Below are 23,960 nucleotides of genomic sequence, written 5' to 3' on the forward strand. Positions count from 1 at the left end.
CTTTCTGTTTCTAAGCAAGGACAGGGAACAAACAAACATGAGTTCCGGCACTTAGAATGGGCCCCGTGTTGTATCTCTCAGCCTTACTAAGGATTACTGACCGCTTTACAATGACTGAAGCCTCACTCACACTACTCAACCTCCGATGTACGTTTGTTCGCACGGACTGTACATGAATAGGGTTTACCATTCCACAGACACAGTTTGTGTCCAAGGCACCCACAGTCTTCATCCTAATCTTCTTACAGAAGGCCTCACCAACAGCGGCAGCTGGCATGGATCGGGGGTGGTGGGGGTGTAGAGAAATAAAAATAAACTTACCTGTCACCGCGTCTCTCCTCTGTCATCTCTCTGCCGCTGGTTGGAACGGAAGCAGGAAGCCTACAGGTTCCCCTAAGCCAATCACAACGTTGCAGTTAGCAGCACTGTGATTGGTCTGAGTACCGTGGTTCTGTGCTCAGACTGGGAGCCTGGGCATGTTTTCCCCACAGGCTGTAATACACCGCCTGAGTGAGGAACATGCAAAGTGCACATGACTGGCCGGCCCGCCAAACAGTCATGTGCGCTTACAGAGTACCCCCCACTCCTCCCCCTGCTCTGTGAGCAGATAAGCCCAGCCCCACCTGCCTCGGCAGGGAAAAATAAAATGTTATAACATTGGAGTTATTTTATTTTTCCTTTTTTGCACTACTGAAAAGCAGCGGGGCAACGCTCCTCCGCCTTAGCGGAGGACCCGCCACTGCTCATTACAACCACAAGTTTTGACTGATCTCCCTTCCTTTTGCTCTCCACCAAGTTAAGAGCATTCTCTCAGTGGGTCTGTGCTGGGCCTGTGCGTGTGTGCATGTGTGTATGTGCGCGATGACGATGATGAGGTGGGGGGGGGGGGATATGCACTTAAGGATCCAGCGGTTACACTGCTTTGGGGGACTTCACCCGCCATGATCGCCAATATAGCCTCTTCCATGAGCACCAAGCCAAGAGCCTGGAAGCGGCTGAGTGAGCGCTACATGAGACGGATCCACTGCACCACTGCACTCACGCTGTACAGCACCGCGTCACTGAAGAGCCATGTACAAGTCCACGTCCTGCGCGAGACGGGACTCCCTGCACAAACACTTCTCATCCTAAGAAAACAAACTGAAAACACGACTCTGCCAACATTACAGCCCACACAGCCGTCAAAATCACAGCCAGGAAGTAACAATGGGAAAACAATAAAAGCAGCTGTGGTAGAAGTGCTCAAACAAGCCCTATTCGGCACCATCCAGGCATAGCCATAACACCTGTCCCTCTCCCAAGGATTTGGGGCAGTTCACCATCACCATGGCGCAGCACACTTTTGCCCATCCATTACATGTTACAAATATGTCACATTTCCTGACGCATGCGATAAACATGCACTTTGTTTGCCCTAATTGTGTTAATGTGAAGTGTTGCACGTGGCATCATAATAAAAGGGCATTCACTGCAGAATTAGAGAAATCCTGTATTCACTGTGGACCTTAATCACATTCATTTTCATATTAGATATCTGCAGAGGAACCGTCCTCATGCTATTTTGTTTATGAAATTGAAGAAAATCATCCTCACTTCACAAAAAATGTCATTATAAAGATTAAACTACTTTTATAATGCAGGTTTTTATATCTTCAATGACATTTGCTGATTAGCAAACTAAATGGAAACCATCTTATATGTAGAATGTGAAGTCACTTAAACCATAAAAAGTCTATGTAACGTGTGCATTAATACGTCATGTATTTGATTTAATTGGAGCTCCTAGTCATACTTACACATGGTTATTTTAAAGATGTACTGACTGCGGCATGTAATGTGAATCTAAAGCACTAACACGTATCTTCATTTGTTTTTAAATGTGCATAGGCGTGAAACATGTGCACCACTGAGACGATGCTTTAACTTGTCCTGAATAGGCCTGTACTGCACCAAGCTGTATACAATTTTGTTTTCCATCTCTGCTAACGTGACCTTTCTTGCGGATATTCACACACATTGTTAGTTTGAGAATAGATCCATTACTGTACTAGTGATCGAGAGAGCCGAGAAGAAGACCTTGACGAAAGAACACGGAGAGACAGAGCGTTAACTGAAAGGTCTATTCATCAATTTTTCTATCCAACTTGGTGTAAGAAGACAATGTTGTTCCCATGTGTGGTCTGGGATGTTTGGTAAATCTTGCAGTCGGTAACATGGGAATCTAAAACAATGGATCCCTGATGACACGTATTAAGGGGTGCTGCCCAGAGACTTTGCACGTTATAACTCACTGTTCACACCCCCTGGAGATTCAGATGCCTTTTCAGATTCTATGCAGACTGCTTTCCAGGTTCTCTTCAGACCCCTTCTAGACTTCTCCTATAGAGCACTTCCCTATGGACTTTGCGGTCTTGGACCTCTATGATTATTGGGTTCCCAAGTGTGGCTTAGGCTAACACGTTTCTGTGAAACAAAGAAGACTCTTGACCGAGCTTCTGAAATGATGACCCCTTCCATCCTACCTATTTTTCTCATTTTCCCATTTTTATTATTTTATTGTCCTGTGCCAATTTCTCCTTTATGGAACTTCTTGGATTTGAGACTCTTTAGATTTATAGAACCATCCTTTAGTTTGGACTTAGATTTGGGTAATCTCTACTGCGGATGTAGAGACCAGAGAACTTGAGGCTTTTCTCTGAATATCAAGTTCTTTTACTACTCTTCTGTATTGTGAATGAATGTCTTGTTTAATTGTTGTAGTCTGCCTCAATTTCTTTAGGAGGTTGGGATTTCCAGTTGTTACTTGGTACCTTTTTAGTATGGTGCTAATAGTGATTTAACTCAACGTGATTGTTAGCTTGTAATAAACCTTCACTATAGTTATGTATTTTAGGTCCTTATTGTGTAGTCAAATGGGTGACACTGTTAATTGAGATTGATTTGTGAAAGGCTAACTTTCCCCACCCCTCAGTACATATGAGAAAGGTCCACTGAAGCGCCAATGGTAACAGGGTAGGGCCCAGAAAACGCTGATCAAGTGCAAGGGTGATTTTAGAGAAAAAAGCATCTTACCTAAAATACTGCAGCACATTTTGCCAAAATATGAATAAAAAAAGCTATCGGACATATATGCTTTCTCAAAGATAAACAAATAAAATATTGCAGAATATCAGACTATAGCACAGTACCCATTAGCGACACTTCTACACTGCAGAAAATTAAGTGCCTATAAAGGGATGGTTTCACATACAAAAGAGTGGATGCAAAGCAGAACGACTAATGCCATGGTAGAGGGAGCAAATATCAGACATTTATTTCTCAGTAAATGCCAAGTGGTATCTTGTACCGAGAGGAATTTAGGTTTTATATTCTGCACCAGGATATAAGGCCCTCTGCTGCTCGTGTGCCTGTTAAGAGCTCCTTAAATTATTTTGGATGCCGTTAATGTAGAGCCAGCCTATGACGGATACTGCTCACATATACCAGAGTGCTGCTACACACGCCGGACTACTGGGTGTGATCACAGGCACGGCTCTCCAAGCCAGTGACTGCCTAGAGCAGGCCAGCATGCCAGGCTGCTTCACAGAGAGATGGCACTTGTGTCCAGGTTTACACCGCACACAGTAGTGGCTGCTGTCACCGAAGAGAGGCGGGTGGGTGGGCAAGATCACAAACAACAAAAGAGAGCAAAAGAAAAAATTAACTTACCTGCAGCCCGCCGCATCGCCGTCTTATGCTCCTCTCGCGGCTCCACTGCAGGGAGAGGCTCCCAGACTCCACTGCGGCCAATGCTGCTCGCATGGCTCCTCTGCAGGCAGAGGCTCCCAGACTCCACTGCGGCCAATGCTGCTCGCATGGCTCCACTGCAGGCAGAGGCTCCCAGACTCCACTGCGGCCAATGCTGCTCGCGTGGCTCCACTGCAGGCAGAGGCTCCCAGACTCCACTGCGGCCAATGCTGCTCGCGTGGCTCCACTGCAGGGAGAGGCTCCCAGACTCCACTGCGGCCAATGCTGCTCGCGTGGCTCCACTGCAGGGAGAGGCTCCCAGACTCCACTGCGGCCAATGCTGCTCGCGTGGCTCCACTGCAGGGAGAGGCTCCCAGACTCCACTGCGGCCAATGCTGCTCGCGTGGCTCCACTGCAGGGAGAGGCTCCCAGACTCCACTGCGGCCAATGCTGCTCGCGTGGCTCCACTGCAGGGAGAGGCTCCCAGACTCCACTGCGGCCAATGCTGCTCGCGTGGCTCCACTGCAGGGAGAGGCTCCCAGACTCCACTGCGGCCAATGCTGCTCGCGTGGCTCCACTGCAGGGAGAGGCTCCCAGACTCCACTGCGGCCAATGCTGCTCGCGTGGCTCCACTGCAGGGAGAGGCTCCCAGACTCCACTGCGGCCAATGCTGCTCGCGTGGCTCCACTGCAGGGAGAGGCTCCCAGACTCCACTGCGGCCAATGCTGCTCGCGTGGCTCCACTGCAGGGAGAGGCTCCCAGACTCCACTGCGGCCAATGCTGCTCGCGTGGCTCCACTGCAGGGAGAGGCTCCCAGACTCCACTGCGGCCAATGCTGCTCGCGTGGCTCCACTGCAGGGAGAGGCTCCCAGACTCCACTGCGGCCAATGCTGCTCGCGTGGCTCCACTGCAGGGAGAGGCTCCCAGACTCCACTGCGGCCAATGCTGCTCGCGTGGCTCCACTGCAGGGAGAGGCTCCCAGACTCCACTGCGGCCAATGCTGCTCGCGTGGCTCCACTGCAGGGAGAGGCTCCCAGACTCCACTGCGGCCAATGCTGCTCGCGTGGCTCCACTGCAGGGAGAGGCTCCCAGACTCCACTGCGGCCAATGCTGCTCGCGTGGCTCCACTGCAGGGAGAGGCTCCCAGACTCCACTGCGGCCAATGCTGCTCGCATGGCTCCACTGCAGGGAGAGGCTCCCAGGCTCCACTGCAGGTAGAGGCTCCCAGACTCCACTGCGGCCAATGCTCCTCTCGTGGCTCCACTGCAGGTAGAGGCTCCCAGACTCCACTGCAGCCAATGCTGCTCTCGTGGCTCCACTGCAGGGAGAGGCTCCCAGACTCCACTGCAGCCAATGCTGCTCTCGTGGCTCCACTGCAGGGAGAGGCTCCCAGACTCCACTGTGGCCAATGCTGCTCGCATGCATGAGACCAGCTTCAGGATTGGCCTGAGCGCCAATGACTTGCACGGCCAGGGAGACTGGGAACCTATGCTCTGCCGTCTCCAACCCAGCAGAGCAGCTTGGTTGGAACAGCGGCGTAGCTAGACCTACTGCCACCCATGGCGGACCCTCATATTGCCGCCCGGGACAGGTAAGGGGGGGATGGCGGCCGATGGATGACTTGTTCTGGGGGGAGCAGCTGGTAGGGCCGATGGACAAATTGTTCACGGGGGGATGATGGTAGTCAACAGGCACAATGTGCGCACCTCCGCTGCCCCCCAAAAAAGTGCCGCCCGCCCCTAGCAGCGCCACTGGGTTGGAGAGAGCTTCTGTGCACATAACGGTTTGGCCGGTCTGAGACGGCCGGCCTAACTGTCATGTGCACTGATAGCAGAGCAACCACACCCCGTCGTTGCCCGTCATCCACCTGGCCCCGCCTCCAAGAAACTCATGCAGGAAACAAAATACGATAATAAACCCAGGATTATTATCATTTAATTTTTCACGCTGCTGGCGGGGTGTGACACCTAGTGGAGGATCTGCCCCATACCTCACATTAGTATGGATACAATATTACAAGTCCCACTGTGATGCTGGTGTCCAACCTGTTCTGTAAAATGAAAAATAGAAAATGCCATCGCAGCTCCTACGTTGCCAAACATGAAAAGCCCACTTTACAAGCAGTGGCAATGCCAATCCCAAGGGCTGACCACAACTGTCACAAGAATCAGATTTCCTAGGAAGGTACAGCCCCACTTTTCATGCCACACTCCACGTTTCTCTGGTAAGTAAAGCACCAGTGATGCAAGCATGCGCGTTACCCTGCACTGTACTGCACCATGCCCAAATCACCATTAACAGTGTCATGCCCAATACATGAAGCCCCGCTGCAGTGCTCACTATGCAGATGGCTTCTTCTTCTGCTGCTGCTGCGGGGAGTCAGAATGGATCTACTGCTTGGTGCACTCATAGATGAAACCTGCAGTGCACATGTGCCAAGCACCACTTTACAGGCTGCTTGTTGTGGCCCACTAATACTATCTGCATGTAATGGGTGCTGTTTTTGTCAGGGAAAACATCTGCACCCTCCCAGGAGCAAAGAAAAACACCAGGCACAGCAGCTGCTCAGAAACAAAATGAAATGCATTTGTTGGTACCAATGCTTGTTGGAAGCTTTGATTCAGGAACAAGTGACACTTGCACAGCAAGGGGTCACATCCGCTTTCAGGATTTGATGATGGCAGCCCGCCCACCCTAAAAACTGGATCCTAGCTTTCAGGCACTGGGAAATACCAAGGTCCCCAGTTTGGCCATATCCATCGCGAGTCAGGTCAGCGGGTAGTAAAGGTTTACTGGACAGCTGAACTAGAACATATGAGGGTTCAAGCATCTGGGGAGATGTAGATATTGCAGTCCATAAAACACCTCAAAATGCAATCCTGCAGCTCACAGGATGCTTTGGTGTCTTTCCAAACCTGGATACAAAGTAAACACTACAGAAAAAGAGAAGTGAACTCTACTAAAGATGTTAGGAACACAAATACAGAACATGGGCGACAGGTTAACAGTCCTTCTAGATCATGTCAGAGGGGTATGGGGGCGGGGGGCAGGGTAGAAGGAACCAATAGGCCGATATGCAGAAAGCTTCATGTGCATCCAGTACACACTTCGTTCATTTGTTTTTGCACGTTTGCATAAGAGGCTAGAAAAATAATTTCCTGGATATTGAGAATGAAAGTTCAAATTCTATGAAGAATACAGAGCCTAGGATTATGCAAACGTGTCCTTTGTATTAAGCTCAGCTGCCACTTCAAAACCAAAATTTATTAGAATTAATGAAACTACATTTCCTATGGATCCATAAAATTAGAGAGGTCAAGTGAAACACATCAGCCAATCAATTCCTTAAAGAAAGGCTTCATTTCCTCTATTTCTCGCCAAGTTCAACTCATTATGCTGTTTCCCAAGGTCTAATGTCTTTGCTTTGAAACTAGCAACCAAAAAGGAAGCAACAATACTCAAAATATTCAGTGATGAACCCAGATCCAGACACCAATGTGCGCGTCGTCGGGAGGGAGGTTTTATAGTGATGAATTCTACCACTCGCTCAAGCTTTCCACACGAAGGAGGCGGCTAGAAACACGGACTGTCCAACAGCGCTTGTAATTTTACAGATCAGGGGACCCACAAAGAACTCATTCACTAACTTATGTGACGTGGACCTGCCCTTATGTTCTCGAATAAGACTCGGACACTCCTAAGAAAGTTCCAGATAAAATTAGAAATCATCCAGGCAATCTCCATGGTGGCGTGACCAGAACCACACTTGTCTCAAGCCATCACCCTAGTGATCCTTGTAAACTGAGGCCAGACCCGGATGCAGTGGCCGTGGATTCATTCTTACAGTATTGAGTGACAGACCAACTATGCCTTCCCCAAACTGAAATATTTTGGAATCCGGGTGTTGAGCCTGGAGGTAAAGAGGTCCGTCCCCCATTTGTCCGTAAGAGCCAAGAATATCCTTGAATCGAGGTTTCAGTGGTTCTAATCCTGCAGGTGTCTGGAATGGCAATAATCTGCAACACAGTTCTGTTTGCTCAAGACATACTCGTGACAGACATCTGTCTGTCCAATCAAAAGTGTCAAACATCCTTGGCCAGTTGCATAAGCATCCTTGATCGCTTTGGGTCTTGCAAAAGGAAATCGTATCTATCGAAGACCAGCATCTCTGTGCAACCTTAGTGCATCTGGCCATTCCCGGTACCTTAGTACCAACGGCCATTCCCGGAAGCACAAAACCACCTGACTGCAAAGGTCTGGTCATTCTCTGTTGACCAACGCACTCTGCCATCGTGCTACAAGAGGAGCCAGAGCAGCCCCATATACCGGCAGGACTGGGTCACGCAGTTCCCTGACCACACATACATCTCCTGATATCCGCGCATCCAGAAATCATACTAAGTGCAGCAGCAACACAACACGGTTTCCACCAGCAACAATAAAAATACACTGATGTGGGCTCAACCAAACTAATAATAAAGCTTTACTTGCACATGAACTCAGCTTGCTTAATTCTACCTCTGCCATGGTGTGATGTGGTGGAACGCTTTACCGAATGCTGCAGATGTGTGACAGATGCTCAGTCTCTTTGCACAGCTGGGAAAGGAAACACTGTCCACAGTGAAGTGATCTCACCAACGTTCACCTGTCTGAGGAGGGGCTCAGGGACATGTTGGCGCCAAGATTCTGAACATCTGAATGCAAAGAGGGTTTGGATCTTCTGTGCGTCTTGTGTTCTCTGCGCAATGTTCTAGTGTACTAGGACTGGGCAGGGTGTCCCACCACACCCGCCAAGAGGAAACCATGACTGGGCATGGTGTCCCACCACACCCGCCAAGAGGAAACCATGACGGGGCATGGTGTCCCAGCACACCAACCAAGAGGAAACCATGACGGGGCATGGTGTCCCAGCACCCGCCAAGAGGAAACCATGACTGGGCATGGTGTCCCAGCACACCCGCCAAGAGGAAACCATGACTGGGCATGGTGTCCCACCACACCCGCCAAGAGGAAACCATGACTGGGCATGGTGTCCCACCACACCCGCCAAGAGGAAACCATGACTGGGCATGGTGTCCCAGCACACCCGCCAAGAAGAAACCATGACGGGGCATGGTGTCCCAGCACACCCGCCAAGAAGAAACCATGACGGGGCATGGTGTCCCAGCACACCCGCCAAGAGGAAACCATGACGGGCATGGTGTCCCAGCACACCCGCCAAGAGGAAACCATGACGGGGCATGGTGTCCCAGCACACCCGCCAAGAGGAAACCATGACGGGGCATGGTGTCCCAGCACACCCGCCAAGAGGAAACCATGACTGGGCATCTTCGATGCCTTGAGATTCAAACCCAAACAGGGAGAGACTTGGCATTCAGTGACCCTGTGGAGTACAGGATTCCTCTGGCTCCAGGAATAACAGGCAACTACTGTTACATGGATTGCTAAATACCCCCGCAGTTCCCTAGGACCCAAGGAGTTAGTATGGTAATGGTAGTTTAGCGGCGGTATTACCTTACAAAGACTGGCATTTTACCTTTTGAGACAAACTGACATTAAATGGTTATGCTAACCTGGCAATATCACATCAATTGAGAGTAGAAAGGCAGCATTTCCATAAACTTGTAGTAAGTACTTTCTTTGCAGCAGCCACAGATGCCCGACCTCCCTGAGCCAGTCAACCCCATCATTTGCAATGCAGTCTGAACTACAGTCATGTGTATGAATAAAGTTTGGGTCACGGGCAACCTGACAAGTTTAAATCTGGGGTTATTCAACTAAATGACGTCACCCCAGCTTTAAGAGGAAGAGCAGCCATGGCACGAGTGCACAGGTGCATCCTTCCAGCACAAAGCAATGGGTGAGGGACGAGAAGAAGTAAGGCACCGCATATAGTGTCCACATGAAAGGCAACCATCAGTGTAGAACACAGGTCTGGGAGAAGGATAGCAAGTGGGATTTGAATTGTTATTGCACTGACTGAGTATTTTAAGGTCTTTTAGATCCTGATGAAGCTGGAGGAAATCAAATGGTTGTGAAGCTGGCGTAGTCTTCCTGTAACTGGACATGCTGCCAACCAACCATCAAGCAGCAGTACATGGAACTTCATTGTCATGAGCTGATTGGTTTGAGACTAGCAAATCACACAAGAAGACTGGAGAACACAGCAACACATGAGAGATGTCCGAGCGCCGTGTCCTCCTGCAGAGCAACGCTCAACAAAACCAAACTGCTAGACAGCTGGCAGAGAGACTCGCCATGCACAACACCGAACCCCATTTTTCAAAATCAGAATTGTATAGACCTGCATTGCAAATTAGTATTTGAAAACATACTATTCTGATCTAGAGGTAAAGTTATCCCATCTATTCAGACACTAGACCATGGCAATTCTTCAGTGGAACCCTAGCTTTAATTACCACATACACAACACCAGGGTTTTCACACACGTGAACTCACTGGCGCTCACTAGAGCTGCATCTCAGAAACATTAGGGACAGTATAAGCAGCACCAAATCCATGCCAGCACATGCCTAATAGCTGAGAGATCTGGGATGTATGGGGGAAGGCACTGCTCAACATAACCCACACTGGTCTTCACCTATCTGTGTCTACCACACCTTTCATCCACTAGAGATGAACTAAAGCAGCTCAGACTGGCACTGGGGGCCTCCAATTCATAAGAAACGAACACATTCACTAATTGAGTGGCCTCCCTTTGAGCTGGCGAGCTGTCCTCCTGCACCAGCAAATCCAATATGAAAACAACAAGGGAAAGAAGAATTATTTGGCTTCAGCATGCAACTTGCCCCGGACAGCGAAGTGTGCGTCCAAAGAGATCACGGTTGCCAAGAAGCCATCGCGGCTCTGTATATACAAATGTTCCTTGCCAAGGTCATGTACTGAACAGAAGTCCACTTTCGTTAATAGACTGCCCAATGCCATCCATCTATCTCTAGGGATCCCTGAAAAAGGCAACTTCTCTTGTTCCAGGGACTAAAATATGGGAACAGGTCTGCCATGCGGTTAGACAGACATGCGCCCCACAAATGCTACAAAGAAGTCCTATGCACTTCTACACAGCATGCATTAGAAATGAAAATAGCGTCTTAACAGATACCTTACTCGAGGATTTGCACAGTGAACACAACATGACTAATATGCAAGATGGTTTTAGATACCTTAAGCCGTGTCCACTGCTGGATGTGAGGCCCCCGTGATCTTTCATCAACATGCAATCACTCTTGTTATTATTATGCAATAAGATTTGTTAATATGATGGTACATTAGCAAGACAGGTCAAAACGGGAGGCAGCACAAAAAGAAATTGCATAAGAATGCAATTGTAAGGAGTGTAGAAATCAGATGCAAAATGTATATTTCTATGTATATATGTTGTTTTGGGTAATGTTGTAAATACTGAGTTCTTGTGGTTTATCTGGACGACGCACACATCAGTGAGACAAAACACATTGACCAGTATATCGTAAAAAGTTCCTAATACCTTGAAAGTTGAGAAAACTTGGATTGATTCAAAATGAACTGAGAGTACTGAAAAACGTTTACAAGAGTCCTACATTTTGGCCCACACTAGAAATTCTGAGACTACCTCTAGACGGACTTTAAACAATGGATTTTGAAGGAGGAACCTTTTGTTTAAAAAAAGTGCTTAAAAGCAGTACAAATTAACTGGAGCAGCTTTTGTACAATAAATGTTTTTGGAACGCTTGCATCCTTCTATTGAATTATAGACATGTGTAGGGACGTGAGACCTACAGAAGAAAAATGTATTCGTGTATGATGGAATGTTAATGCATCTGACCAGTCGTGAGCCGAGCCACTATTGCGTCCATTAAAGGCTGTGTATTTGTCCTTCTAAAGAACCCAACCCCCTTTTGCACTCTTGAATTATTAGACCAGATTCGCACAGGGTATTCGGCCTGTCCCCGATTTACCTTACATGCGAGGTGAACCTTTAGGGGTATCAACGTGTCAACCTTCAGTTACACACAGACCACTGCAGCAGAACTCAAACCAGAGAGATGGTAAACTCTTCACCAGCACTGCACTTAGATGTGCCTCTCTTCCATGCCTACGCTCAAACCCAGAACAAACAATAGCAGTCGTCGCTCGCACTCCAAGTCTCACTAAGAAGCTCCCGTCTTGGTCCTCAGTAGAACCATTCAGCTTCTGTAAGAGGGGTCTCTGTTGGAGACAGCGGGAGGCTGAGGTGGCCGGATGTCACGCCTCTAAAAGTGCTAGTGTTCTACTGAATCTACCCTAGGCATTTCGCCACTTACCGCACATGGTGCAAAAGGTACAGATATTGGGATTTCAAGAGCAAGGCCACGAGTTAGACCCATGACAGCAGGGGAGATCCAGGCTCGTTATTCAAGAGAGCCACTCCCCTTCAGGCAGAGGCCCAACAATAGCCATCTATGATAGGGTCTGGGCGGAGACATCCCAACCAATCAAAGCTGGATTAGCTTAGGACGACCTATCGTTGACTAAGCAGTAGCTGGCCAAGATGCCAGACAATGGAGTCATGACAACTTACCAGTTAGAACAGGTGCATGCTGGAAAGAGCAAAAATGTAGACATTTACAGAAAATAAACTTCTTACCAATATACTAGTGAATGAAAGAAATCTTGCGTGTACTGAGAGTCAACTTTGCAATTACAGGTACATTTTAGGTAACAAGATTCAAATTGTTGCAAATTTAAGGAGGAGATGACATTTTTAAGCAAATTAGAAAGTAGCGGGCCTGTGCCGGAATGCTAGTCAGCTGCACACCACTGAAAGGAGAAAACCTTTTACATGAACCACAAGTGGGGCTAAAGAAAGGAGCTGGACCTTCACTCCCAAACCTGCAAGACTCAAAGTCTGGGAGTCATCCCGCTACACTATGGAAGTCCGTACCCACTTCTACCAACAGCCGTGTCAAGTTTTCCAGGTCGATGTATTGCTCCAGTCCAGGTTTTTTTTTTCAATTAATTCTGGGACTTGTCTTGTTTATTCAATTGGAATACAAGACTACAAGTCCCAGAATTCAAAGGCGGAAAATGGACTGGAGCAGCACATTAGGCACGGAGGTGTTAAACTTGTCAGCTATGCACCAAACAAATACAATCCTGGCGACGAGGCCACAGTCCATTCACTCAAAAGGTGTGCACTGCGGAAAGGCCTGGCCTACTCACAGAAATCGACCTTTCTGCACAAGATGGAACATGCCTTGCCCCTACCTCGTGCACACAATCTTTAATTCAATTCATTCAGGCAAAGCACGGGCTCTGGCAATCGTTAAATACTCACTGCGAGCCCTGGTCGGTCTGCGTGGAGCTTCGCCTACGGGCAGACGAGGATCCTACGCGGCACGTAAGGGAAGAGACTTCGAGAGTCGGTAAAGCCTCGAAAAGCCAGCATGGGGGAGAAGGACATTAACTTTTCAGAAAAAGAATTCATATCCTGCTGCAAGCGAAGCCTGAGTCACCGCCCCTCCCCTTTCGATAGATCAGTGCATCGGGTAAACATTTCCAAATATGGAAAACCAGTCCAAAGAGGATGTCAAGAAAAGCGCCCTGGCTCCGCGCTTTTGGCACTCTGGAAAAAATGTGCCACTCTGGAGAGGGAAGGCAGTGCTGCGTGAATGATTAACCCTCGCGGATCAGAGCCAGCCCTGCAGCCATGCCTGCCCGCACATTCCTGGTGTGACCTGTGGCACGCTTCCGGTGCAGGCGGCACCCGCGCTGCCAGGATGGGCAAACACATGTGGCATGTGTGGGCTCAGTCTGCGACTCGGAGTCCAGACACGAGTGAAACATGCAGTGTTTACAAACATGCAATATTCTCGAAGACTTAACAGCGAGCCTGTGCTGGCATGTGACGATGGAAGAATGTCTCGGTGATATGACGTAACTTCGGGGTCAGGCAGCAACGCTCACCTTTCAGCGACCTTGGCTTTCCATCACTAGGGTACTTTACAGCGCAGCACACAGCGGCAGGGACAGCGCCCCCTCTAGGTCGGGGCGCGACACCTGCCCTGGCGCACCATCTCTGAACGCTGCTATTTAACAAGGGTGGGAGTGCTCACCTAATGTTTTTTGTTTCCTCAACACAACCTCCTTGCCACATACCCGCACATCTCCGACCAAGTGTAGAATTGCAGACTATGGTTAATACAATTAAGAGAAATAAAGTTTAAAAAGTTCATATAAACCCCCAGTCTGGCTTTGAACTGTTTTTTATCATTTATTTTTTATGGTCGATACTTATCTTATTGTAAGGTAGAGAAACATACAGCTTTTAAAAAGGTTTTACTGTTCCTTTAATAAAAATCACAAAAAAGGATAAAGAGACCCCCATAAAGTGAGAAAAAAGACAACTCCTGCCTGGAGGCAGTCAGGAATGTTCTGGGGCCCAAAATGCCCTGCGTTGCCAGTCAACACATCACTTCACTTTGCACACAGTGTAAGGCGCCCAGGACAGTCCAGTAATTCCTCCTTGAGTTTGCGCTCCAGGAGAGGTTTCCTCACTTCTGTGGTGTAGCAGTCCCTGAGAAGTCTGCGGAGTCCCTGCTCCTCAGCAGAAGAACCCACAACAACAAAGTCTCGCGCTCCCCTCTTTATACGGTTTCGCAGAGGGCGGATTCGTTTCTTCTTTGGAACCGTCTGGGTTTGTCCCCCTTTCTGATCCTGGGGAGGCCACTTTCCAGGCATGGCTTCTGTCTGTGAGCATGAACGGCCCAACAGGGCAGTCTGGAGGTGGTGGTCCGATCACAGAAGAACAACGAGGCAAGAGTAGCCTGAGCCCCGCTATATACGAGGACTCCTCACGGAGATCAAGAAGAGACCAGAATCTGTGCCCCTTCAAAGGACCCAACACCAGCTGCAGTCAGTCATTTACAACCCAATGCATCGGGAAGGACCCTGGCACCCCTAAGGAAAGCCAGACACCCCTTTCCTCACCACAGCGTCTGGTGTACCCCCGTCTCACCCAGGAGATGGCAGGACCGCATCACTCATGCCCAGCACGCTGTCACGTCTAGCACACACACACTTACAACGCAAGGGATATCACATCCAGGATTCTGGTTAACCGCGAGTAGCGGAGCATTAGATGTGCAGGCCCGCAAGCGTACGTTTGTGTCTCACAGGTAAAAAGTCTGTCACTAGAATTCACTACCACGGTCCACCGACACGCTCCAGGCGTCAAACCTACGCGAGGAACTGTGGTCCTGTCGTGATGAGGGGGCATCTTCTGCGCCCCTCCTGGTTCAGGACTAGGTCCAGAACCGATCGTTGTCTAAAGACCAGGCCTAGGACAATGTGCGCACATAGGATCCGCGAGTGGCGTGAGCAAAAAATCTAAATCGCAGGTATGTAATTCAGAAACACAGGGGAGGGGACATGAGTAATAAAAATATTTTTTAATATGTCAGATTCCTGAAATTAGTAATTTATCGAGTTATACCTAGGTGAACGCACGTGGAGAAGCGTTGGTCTTCATGTATTTAGAGGACTGTTTTCTCTTCTCCTATTATTCATTTTACAGGGGCCCTCTTTTAGTCAGAAGAGGGGACACGATTGTACATCATGCAGGGGACATTACCATCCCAACACAGTGAGATTTGTTAAGCTTTTAATAAAATAAATAAATAAATAAAGCATGCCATAGGATCCTGCACTTTTGCAAATCCAGCCCGTTTAATACACGAGCAGCTCAGCTCCTCCTCCTCAATAGAGCATTAACATATCTCGAATTTTAAACCAATCAGAAAGCTCACCACTGATCAACTTCAAATAGTGATGGTCATGATGGGGAAAGGAAGCATTTTACCATCCCACATAGTTACCAAATTACGAGAGGAAGACAAAACCGGACGGGGGTTTACTGGAGCATAGTACCGGAGAGGCGGCAGCAGTAGTAGCTCGGCTTCAGGGCCAGGCAACCCGAGGCCGCTGCAGCTCGTGACACAGGAGGGAGGAGGGAAGATGGTCCCAGAAAAACACACAGATCTGTGTAACGGGCAAATGAGTGAAATCAGAGTCCCTCTATACTTTATACCGTAAAAAGAAGTTTGAATAATGCATTCAGAAGTAAACAAAGTTTCCTGTCCACCATAATTTAAGCAAAAAAATGGCTATTCTTCGTAAAGTTAAAAAATCAATAAAAAAAAAACATTGATAAGTCGGAGGCATCTAGACCAGACAAGCGGCTCTTCAATATGTTAAGAGAAGAAAAATGAACTTGAAGGTCACTGATGGAAAACAGATGAAAATGTGTGAATTTCACGCATTCTCTCAAAACCATCACCGTTCAGAGAAGGCGCAAAACAACCGCTTTCTGGAAAGCAATCTCCCGAAGCTCCCCGAAGCCCAGCTTGAAATCTAGAGCGATAAATCTGCCCCATGAACTGCTCCAGGTCTCGGGGTCAGAGGGAAAGATCTACAGAAACACAAACTAATGGCAACGCCCGGCCCTTCTCTGGCCATATGACTGAGTCCATCCCCTAGGACAGGCTAACATTTGTAAAACCACCAGGTAAGGACTATATGGTTCATGTGCACGTCATCAGATACTACACAATATCAAATGACAGAGCCCATCACCCAAGACAGGCTAACATTTGTAAAACCACCAGGTAAGGACTATACGGTTCATGTGCACGTCATCAGATACTACACATTTTCAATTGACAGAGCCCATCACCTAAGAAAGGCTAACAATTGTAAAACCAGGTGAGGACTATATGGTTCATGTGCAGGTCATCAGATACTACGCTATATCAAATGACAGAGCCCATCACCTGAGACAGGTTAACATTTGTAAAACCACCAGGTAAGGACTACAAGGTTCATGTGCACGTCATCAGATGCTACACTATATCAAATGACAGAGCCCATCACCTAAGAAAGGCTAACAATTGTAAAACCACCAGGTAACGACTATCAGTCATGGTTCATGTACACGTCATCGGATGCTACACTATATCAAATGACAGAGCCCATCACCCAAGAAAGGCTAACATTTGTAAAACCAGGTAAGGACTATTAAACCAGATTGGTCGCACACTGCTACACCTACCAGGCGTGTTCCCCCAATGAAAATGGTCCCTGAAGGTCAGCGTCGGCGGATACACCTATGCTCGAGTGTGAATGCAAGTATGCGTGGCGTGTGCCATCCCTGGACACGTGTTTCGAGGTAGTTGCCTCTCGTCAGCAGGGAGTAGGAAAATATGTGGGGTTGCTGTGTAAGCTGCTAAAATCGTTATCAGGTCTAGTACCTCTCGTAGCGCGCAGGTGCGTAACCATGAGTCCGTCGACTCCACCGGCTCAAGGGAGCCTGAATATAAAGTTAAACCAGATTGGTCGCACACTGCTACACCTACCAGGCGTGTTCCCCCAATGAAAATGGTCCCTGAAGGTCAGCGTCGGCGGATACACCTATGCTCGAGTGTGAATGCAAGTATGCGTGGCGTGTGCCATCCCTGGACACGTGTTTCGAGGTAGTTGCCTCTCGTCAGCAGGGAGTAGGAAAATGTGTGGGGTTGCTGTGTAAGCTGCTAAAATCGTTATCAGGTCTAGTACCTCTCGTAGCGCGCAGGTGCGTAACCATGAGTCCGTCGACTCCACCGGCTCAAGGGAGCCTGAATATAAAGTTAAACCAGATTGGTCGCACACTGCTACACCTACCAGGCGTGTTCCCCCAATGAAAATGGTCCCTGAACAAGGCCTCCTTATCAGAGATGATATTATCCAATTTAGCTTGATCAGTTAGAGTAAGAATCTTAGATCTTATGCCAGGGAGAGGGTCAGAGGGAAGAGCACGGTAGTGTTCCCTGTTGTTGAGTTGGCGAAGTATTTCCATGTCATATTTAGTTTGATCTTGTATGACGATACCTCCCCCTTTATCTGCGGGCTTGATGATTAACTCTTTGTTTTTGCTAAGGCGATGGAGGGCCTGTTTCTCTTCCAACGATAGATTGTAAGGAACAAATTCATGTTGTGATTGAATGTTTTTCATTTCAAGCAGAATTCTTCTCTCGAAAGTGAGAACTTCAGGCGGCATTAGTACTGATGGAGGGTTGAAAGTGGATGGTAACTGAAAAGGGGAGCGAGTGTTGAGTTCCCGTGACGGTCTCTCCGAGAAGAATTGTTTCAATCTGATTCGTCTGAAGAATAGTAATAAATTCTCTTGAATCTCGAAAAAATTACTTCTGTCTGTAGGTACAAACGATAGTCCTTTACTAAGGAGATTGGTTTCATATGGCGTGAGATTATGCTTGGACAAGTTGAAAATGGGGAGTTCCATTGAAGAGTCAGTTATACTTAGTCCAGTCACCACTGGTAGAATTTTCTTCTGGTCTGGCGTTCTCCGGAGTATTGAAATTGGTTGTTGCCTCTCGACCGACCCCTGCCTCTCCCTCGGTTTGACTCTAAAAAACCAGCAGGAAGTAGGGGTTGTGGTCTTGGTGGTTGGTTTCTTTGGAGTCGTGAGGTACTGGGACCTTCTCCTGGACTAGAATCGTCAGCTGATGTATTTGAAGAATCAGAGAATTCCACTCCGACATATTTAATGTACCATTTGTTCTTTGTGCCCCTTCACCGCTGTACATACCACTTTATGTGTCACTTGCGCCGTCACAAAACTCCACGAGCACTTGTGCACAGTATTTTGTCGGTTACACTTTCACTAAGTGTCACGCAGTGCTTTTAACCTATATGATATGTACATATGACGTAATATGTCCATCATGTGTTGAAAAATACAACTCTTTCCGGCATTCTTGGTCTCCCTGTGTCTTCTCTGTATGGATTGATTCCTCCTATACTTCATGATACGGCTCATTTTTGAATAACTTGTCCTCCCAATGAATTCCACATTGAGACATTGTTGTTAGATACCATGTACTGCCCCAGTCTCACTGTGGTTTATGGGCTACCTCCTGTGGTCTGATACTGTCTATTTTTTTATTATAATCAAAACTGCTGCTTGGCGGCACGCCAAAATAGTGGTGTTCCACAAGCCTGGTAGGCCCCCCCGAACTGCATGCATCGTACCGTCCCATTTCCCTCCTTAATGTGGAGGCTAAGATCTTGGCGAAGGCCCTGGCGAATCGTTTACTGCCCCATATTACGTCCCTGATCCATCCGGATCAGGCCGGATTCATGCCCAACAGAGCGACGCGTCACAATATTGGACGGGCGCACGTCGCAATTGCGGTAGTGCAAAGATTGGGAGTATCGGCGGCTCTCTTGTTGGCGGATATGGATCGGGCCTTTGATTCTCTAAGTTGGCAGTACCTCTTCGCCCTGCTGCGGCGCCTGAACCTTGGGCCGAGATTCCTTTCGTACCTTCTGCTGCTGTATACAGACTTATCGGCTTCGGTGCGGTTGGCGGGGGCGATATCTGCCCAGTTTCCGGTAGGCCGGGGTACGCGTCAGGGCTGCCCCCTGTCCCCATACTTATTCGCGCTGGCGATTGAGCCATTGGCGGCGTGGGTCCGGGTTGACGCACAGGTGACCGGGTTTGAGTGGTCAGAGGGCTTGTCTGACCGCATCGCACTATATGCGGACGACGTGCTTTTCTTCTTGACAGACATAGATCGGACAGGGCCGCGGTTGCTACTGATTATGCAAATTTTTGGGGAGACCTCGGGTCTACACATGAATCCGCAGATATCGGCACTGTGGGTCCTGGGGGGTGAGGTTCATCGGAGGGGCTGGCGCGCGTCGGTTCAGTTGGCAGTGGGGGGAGCTTAAATATCTGGGGGTATTCCTGTCGGATGTTCCGGCTATTGCATGGGAGAGAAATATGGTCCCCGTATGGGACAGGGTGCGCGACGACGTTAAGCTGTGGGCGCGTATGCCACTGACAATATATGGTCGCTCGGCCATCTTCAAGATGGTCGCACTCCCCCGTCTGCTGTATCAGCTGCAGAATCACCCGTATGTTATTCCACCAAACTGATTCCGTCGAGTTAATGCAACCCTGGGACAATTTCTTTGGGAGGGAGGCGGGGTACGGGTGGCACTGCGAACATGCTTCCTCTCGGTGTATAGTGGCGGCGTGGCGCCGTCGGATATACTCTCCTGCTATCAGGCTTCCCATCTCCTCGTCCTTAATGAATGGTGGTATGGGGATAGAGTGATCCGGCATATGCGGTCGAGCGTCGGTTGATGGATTCATATACCCTACACACGATCTTATATGCGTCCCCCGTGCGCGCGGCGCTCCCGCCGGCGACTCGGGTTGTCTTCCACATATGGAGGCAGGCCCTGAGGCGGATGGGCTGGTGGAATAGGCTCACGATGGAGACCCCACTGTGGCATAATGGTCGTCTGCCCCGACTGGCTGCGCTGTCCAGCTTTGTGGGCTGGGACCTCATCGGTATATCTACGCTCGGGGACGTGGTGCGGGGTGCAACGCTGAAGTCCTTCCAGTGTCTGCGGGGAGAGTTCGGCATGCCCCCATCTCAGTTTCTCAAGTATCTGCAGTTCCGACATGCTATTGCCCCCTATTTGGAGGGCGTAGATGAATTAGCTGACTTTAACCCACTGGAGGCCAGGGTCTTCATGGGGGACCTCCGGGAGCGCAAGATTTCCCGAATATATCAGGCCTTGGTAATTCACGGGGCCCCGTCCCTGCAGACCCTTAGAGACCGGTGGGTGGAGGATGTGGGCCCATTGGATGACACGGACTGGACGGAGGCACTGGCGTCGCCTCGCGGGGCGGCGGTGGCGATGCGCCTCCACCTGATCCAAATTTAAATTCCTTCACAGGGTGTACTATACTAGGCAACGACTTTGGCGGGCGGGCCTGATCGCCTCCCCGGAGTGTCTCTGCTGTGGACATGGGGTGGGGGACTTCCTTCATACGGTGTGGTCTTGTCAGGGCCTCTCCCGCTTTTGGAGGGGGGTTCTTAGGTGCCTTACGGAAGTGTTGGGATGGTACATTCCATCGGAGCCTAAGTTGGTTCTTCTACATGTGATGGATGCAGTGGGGGGCAATATTTATAAGAGGCATCTGTTGTTATTAGGCCTGGTACTGGCGAAGAGAGATGTGGCCAGGGCATGGAAGGCGCCGGCGGCCCCCTCGATTAATGTATGGAAGAGGGGTCTGGACTTTAACATGGGTCTAGAGCTCCCGGGTGTTTGAGGCCAGGGGGTGCCCCCGTAAGCATTATAAAATCTGGAAGCGCTGGGCTGATTACAGGGGGATATTTCTGGAGCCGCCTGTGGTTGGGCGGGACGAACGGTGAGTGTGAGTGGTCTGTGGGGGCAGGTCTCTCGTGTGGAGCGATGCAGACGGTGGGTCCGCTAGGCGAATGGAGGGAGAGCATTATCTTCATTGCCAGCCATGGGTGGGTTAGCGGTCGGGGGTGGGTTCCGGGGGTTGGGGGGGGGGGCAGTTCAGATTTCGTGGGGCTATAGTTGGTTTGAAATGTCCTGCATTATTCTCAATATACAAAATGTCAAGACATTGTGATGTGCTAATGATTGGGCAGTGCTCTCTGGGTTACAGGGACCTGCATGTTATGTGTTCTTGATCAATAAAATATGTTTAAAAAAAAAAAACCTGCTGCTTGGTTATTTTCAAGTAAACTGTCTCTGGTAAGTTGTGTTTCCCAAGGTTGAGTTTTTTCTTTCTGTAACTGCAAGTGTTCTCATAGTACATGCCTTTCTCATTAGATCGAGTCCTTTTCCCACCTGTCTGGTGGGGAGGATGGGCAGACGACCTTGGGCAATAGATAGCCTGTGCCTGGCAGTATAATCGAAACTTATGTTCTGTACCCCCATTATATTACGACACCAGCTAATATTTTTTCATAGTAGGTGGGTCTTTGTGGACTCCTCAACATACATAATGCAATTGTATGCTTACGGGGTCCAGTCCCTCGACAGCCATCCCAGGAGGCTGGTCAGACTGGGCTCCGCTGCTGTGTGATCGATAAATAATCTGATTTTTATTCTCTACTGTCTGGCCGACTCTTCATTTGTAGGAAGGCAGAGAATGTGGTCGTGAGTGACCCAGGTGACCCTTTTCGGGTCACTTCCTTCATTTGTTATCCTAATTAACCAGACAAAACGCTCCACCAACTAAGAACGGCCATGCTATTTACGCGACCCCCAGCATCAAACTGGTTCGGAGGGAGACAGATGCAGTGTGACATCATTGATATCAGTGCAGAATAAAGACTTGCATATTCTGTTGGGGAGAGAGGCCCAAATAATATTGACACAACTGTACCATATTGAGTGACTCATCCCATAGTGGTTTAACAACAAGACTCTTCTTTTCCTAGATGATATACCCCAACCACTCTCTTAAAGTTTGTAACATTTGTGGCCCTGAAGAAGGTGGTCACAATTTGACAAATACCACCGAAATGTGAGTTAACCTGTCTGTGTAACACTCAGCCCACAACACTGTTACGAAGACTAAAAGATCTTTGTCCTTCGTATGACCATTATGTGTGCATTCTTGGCTGGGTATGATAACCTGTGTGGCATGAGTATGTGTTTGCGAGACGCTAGTATGTGTATGTGGTGTATCTATAGGGGTTATATATAAAAGATATCTTACTTGGATGAAATTGTTCATAAAGATTGCTACTCTTTATTAATGAAATGAATTCATGTAAAAAATGACAAATTAATAAACTATGAATATAATGTAGGTCTTAACTTTTTGATATAGGCAATGAAACAAATCATTTTTTTTGAAAAAATAAAAGTTTTGATAAAATAGCAACTTGTTTGTACTGTCTCTAATGTAAGTAGCCAATTGAGCTGGTTTAGCCCTGCAAAACAGAAATATAGGTCAATGGGAGTTTTTGAGATTCAACTAATCTGCATGAAACATATCAAAGAAAGTACAGCCTCTGATTACTTCACAGCAAGTTTCATTCAGATCTGTTATATAGTAAACAACGTTATGTTTAGAACGAAGAATTAGCAAACAGGAAGCGAAAGGGCATTGACTTTGCCTGCTCCCTAAAGCACCACAGATACAGGCTTCTTTGTTCTATAGCTGGGCGCAGTGGGTGCTTTATGGCTTCAGTGGCGATCTGAGGATTTTAATCCTCAGATCTGTACAGTTTTACAATGTGTTTACTTTTATTTATAAGAAAATTTAGCACAAACATGGTCCTAGGGTGTTACCAGCACTTTATCATATACAGAAGAAATTGCCATAGCAGAAGGCAGCTGTGCAGGAAATGAAAATCAAGCATATAGAAAACCTAAACCAAAGTAGAAGGGAAGGAGTATGGACATTTTCTAGGAAGCTGGTCTGGGTATCAATCACAATATGCAAAATACGTGTATATCAGAGAGGGGAAGGAATATCTATATTTATCTATATATCTCTCACTCTCTCACTCTCTCACTCTCTCTCCCCCCCCCCCCCCCCAGGGGCAGGTACTGGGAATCAGGACCGGACTGGCCGCACTGGGCATTTCCCCGGTGGGCTGCTAGGGTGGGGGCCGGTCTTGGGCCCCCTGGGGGCCGTTTTGTTACCGGGGGCCTTCAATATCGGCACCCTGTAACAAAATCAGCTGAAAACAGCCATAGCAAACAGCTCGCCGCACCTCCCTCGCCCCTCCTGGGGGCCAGCCAAGCAGTTTGCCAGGGCTGGTTTCGGTTCCCAGTCCCGCCCTGCTAGGAATTTAGGTTTTTAAGGGATCAGCAGGGAACTACCGCCCCTATGGTAGAGGAGCAGAACACATCCAAGTAAAAAGGAGAGGAGAGTCAGTGTTTCGGACATTCCCTCAGGACGCATGCGCGAGAAAAGACAAGAGTAGGGAAGACACTGAAAGGGGAAACAAAGGAAGTGTGGAGGTGACAAGAGAGAAGTGATGCTGGAGAAATACAGATGCAGAACAATTGATGGACAGAATTCAGAACAATGTCATACATTCATCCCAGTACAGAGATCTGGGCCTAAATCGATAGTTTTTTTGCTCCCCATGCCATTCCAGTTTTAATCCAGCCATATGCAAATCAGTCTTGACCCTACACCCAATGGGAACAGTCCAGCCTGAACTGCCAGGCCAGGTCCTCCCTGGACTGGAAACAAGCATACTAGGACTAGTTTTGGGGTATCACCCCTCATTAGCCAGAATAACTTGACTCCAGTGGCATGGAGAGCACAGGACCCACGTCTGGACATAACTGTCCCACTCGGGGTGACAAATGCAAAAAGAGCAATTGATGGACAGAACAATGTCATA

The 23,960-nt window shown here is 48.5% G+C and overlaps 1 protein-coding gene across 2 annotated transcripts in view; it reads right to left on the bottom strand.

The window, feature by feature from the left end:
* LOC146788667 (lipoma-preferred partner homolog) overlaps nucleotides 1–23,960 on the bottom strand; it is a 774,512-nt gene that overhangs the window by 644,151 nt on the left and 106,401 nt on the right. The window contains exon 1 of one of the 2 annotated variants that reach the window (XM_085635894.1): nucleotides 13,040–13,329. The exons of the other annotated variant lie outside the window; for it this stretch is intronic. The gene's annotated coding sequence lies outside the window, so the exon portion shown is untranslated. Of the gene's footprint in view, nucleotides 1–13,039; nucleotides 13,330–23,960 lie in introns of those variants that run through there. 2 annotated transcript variants of the gene reach the window in all.

This window comes from Triturus cristatus, chromosome 11, assembly GCF_964204655.1.
Source record: "Triturus cristatus chromosome 11, aTriCri1.1, whole genome shotgun sequence".
In the NCBI taxonomy this organism is placed as follows: Eukaryota; Metazoa; Chordata; class Amphibia; order Caudata; family Salamandridae; genus Triturus; species Triturus cristatus.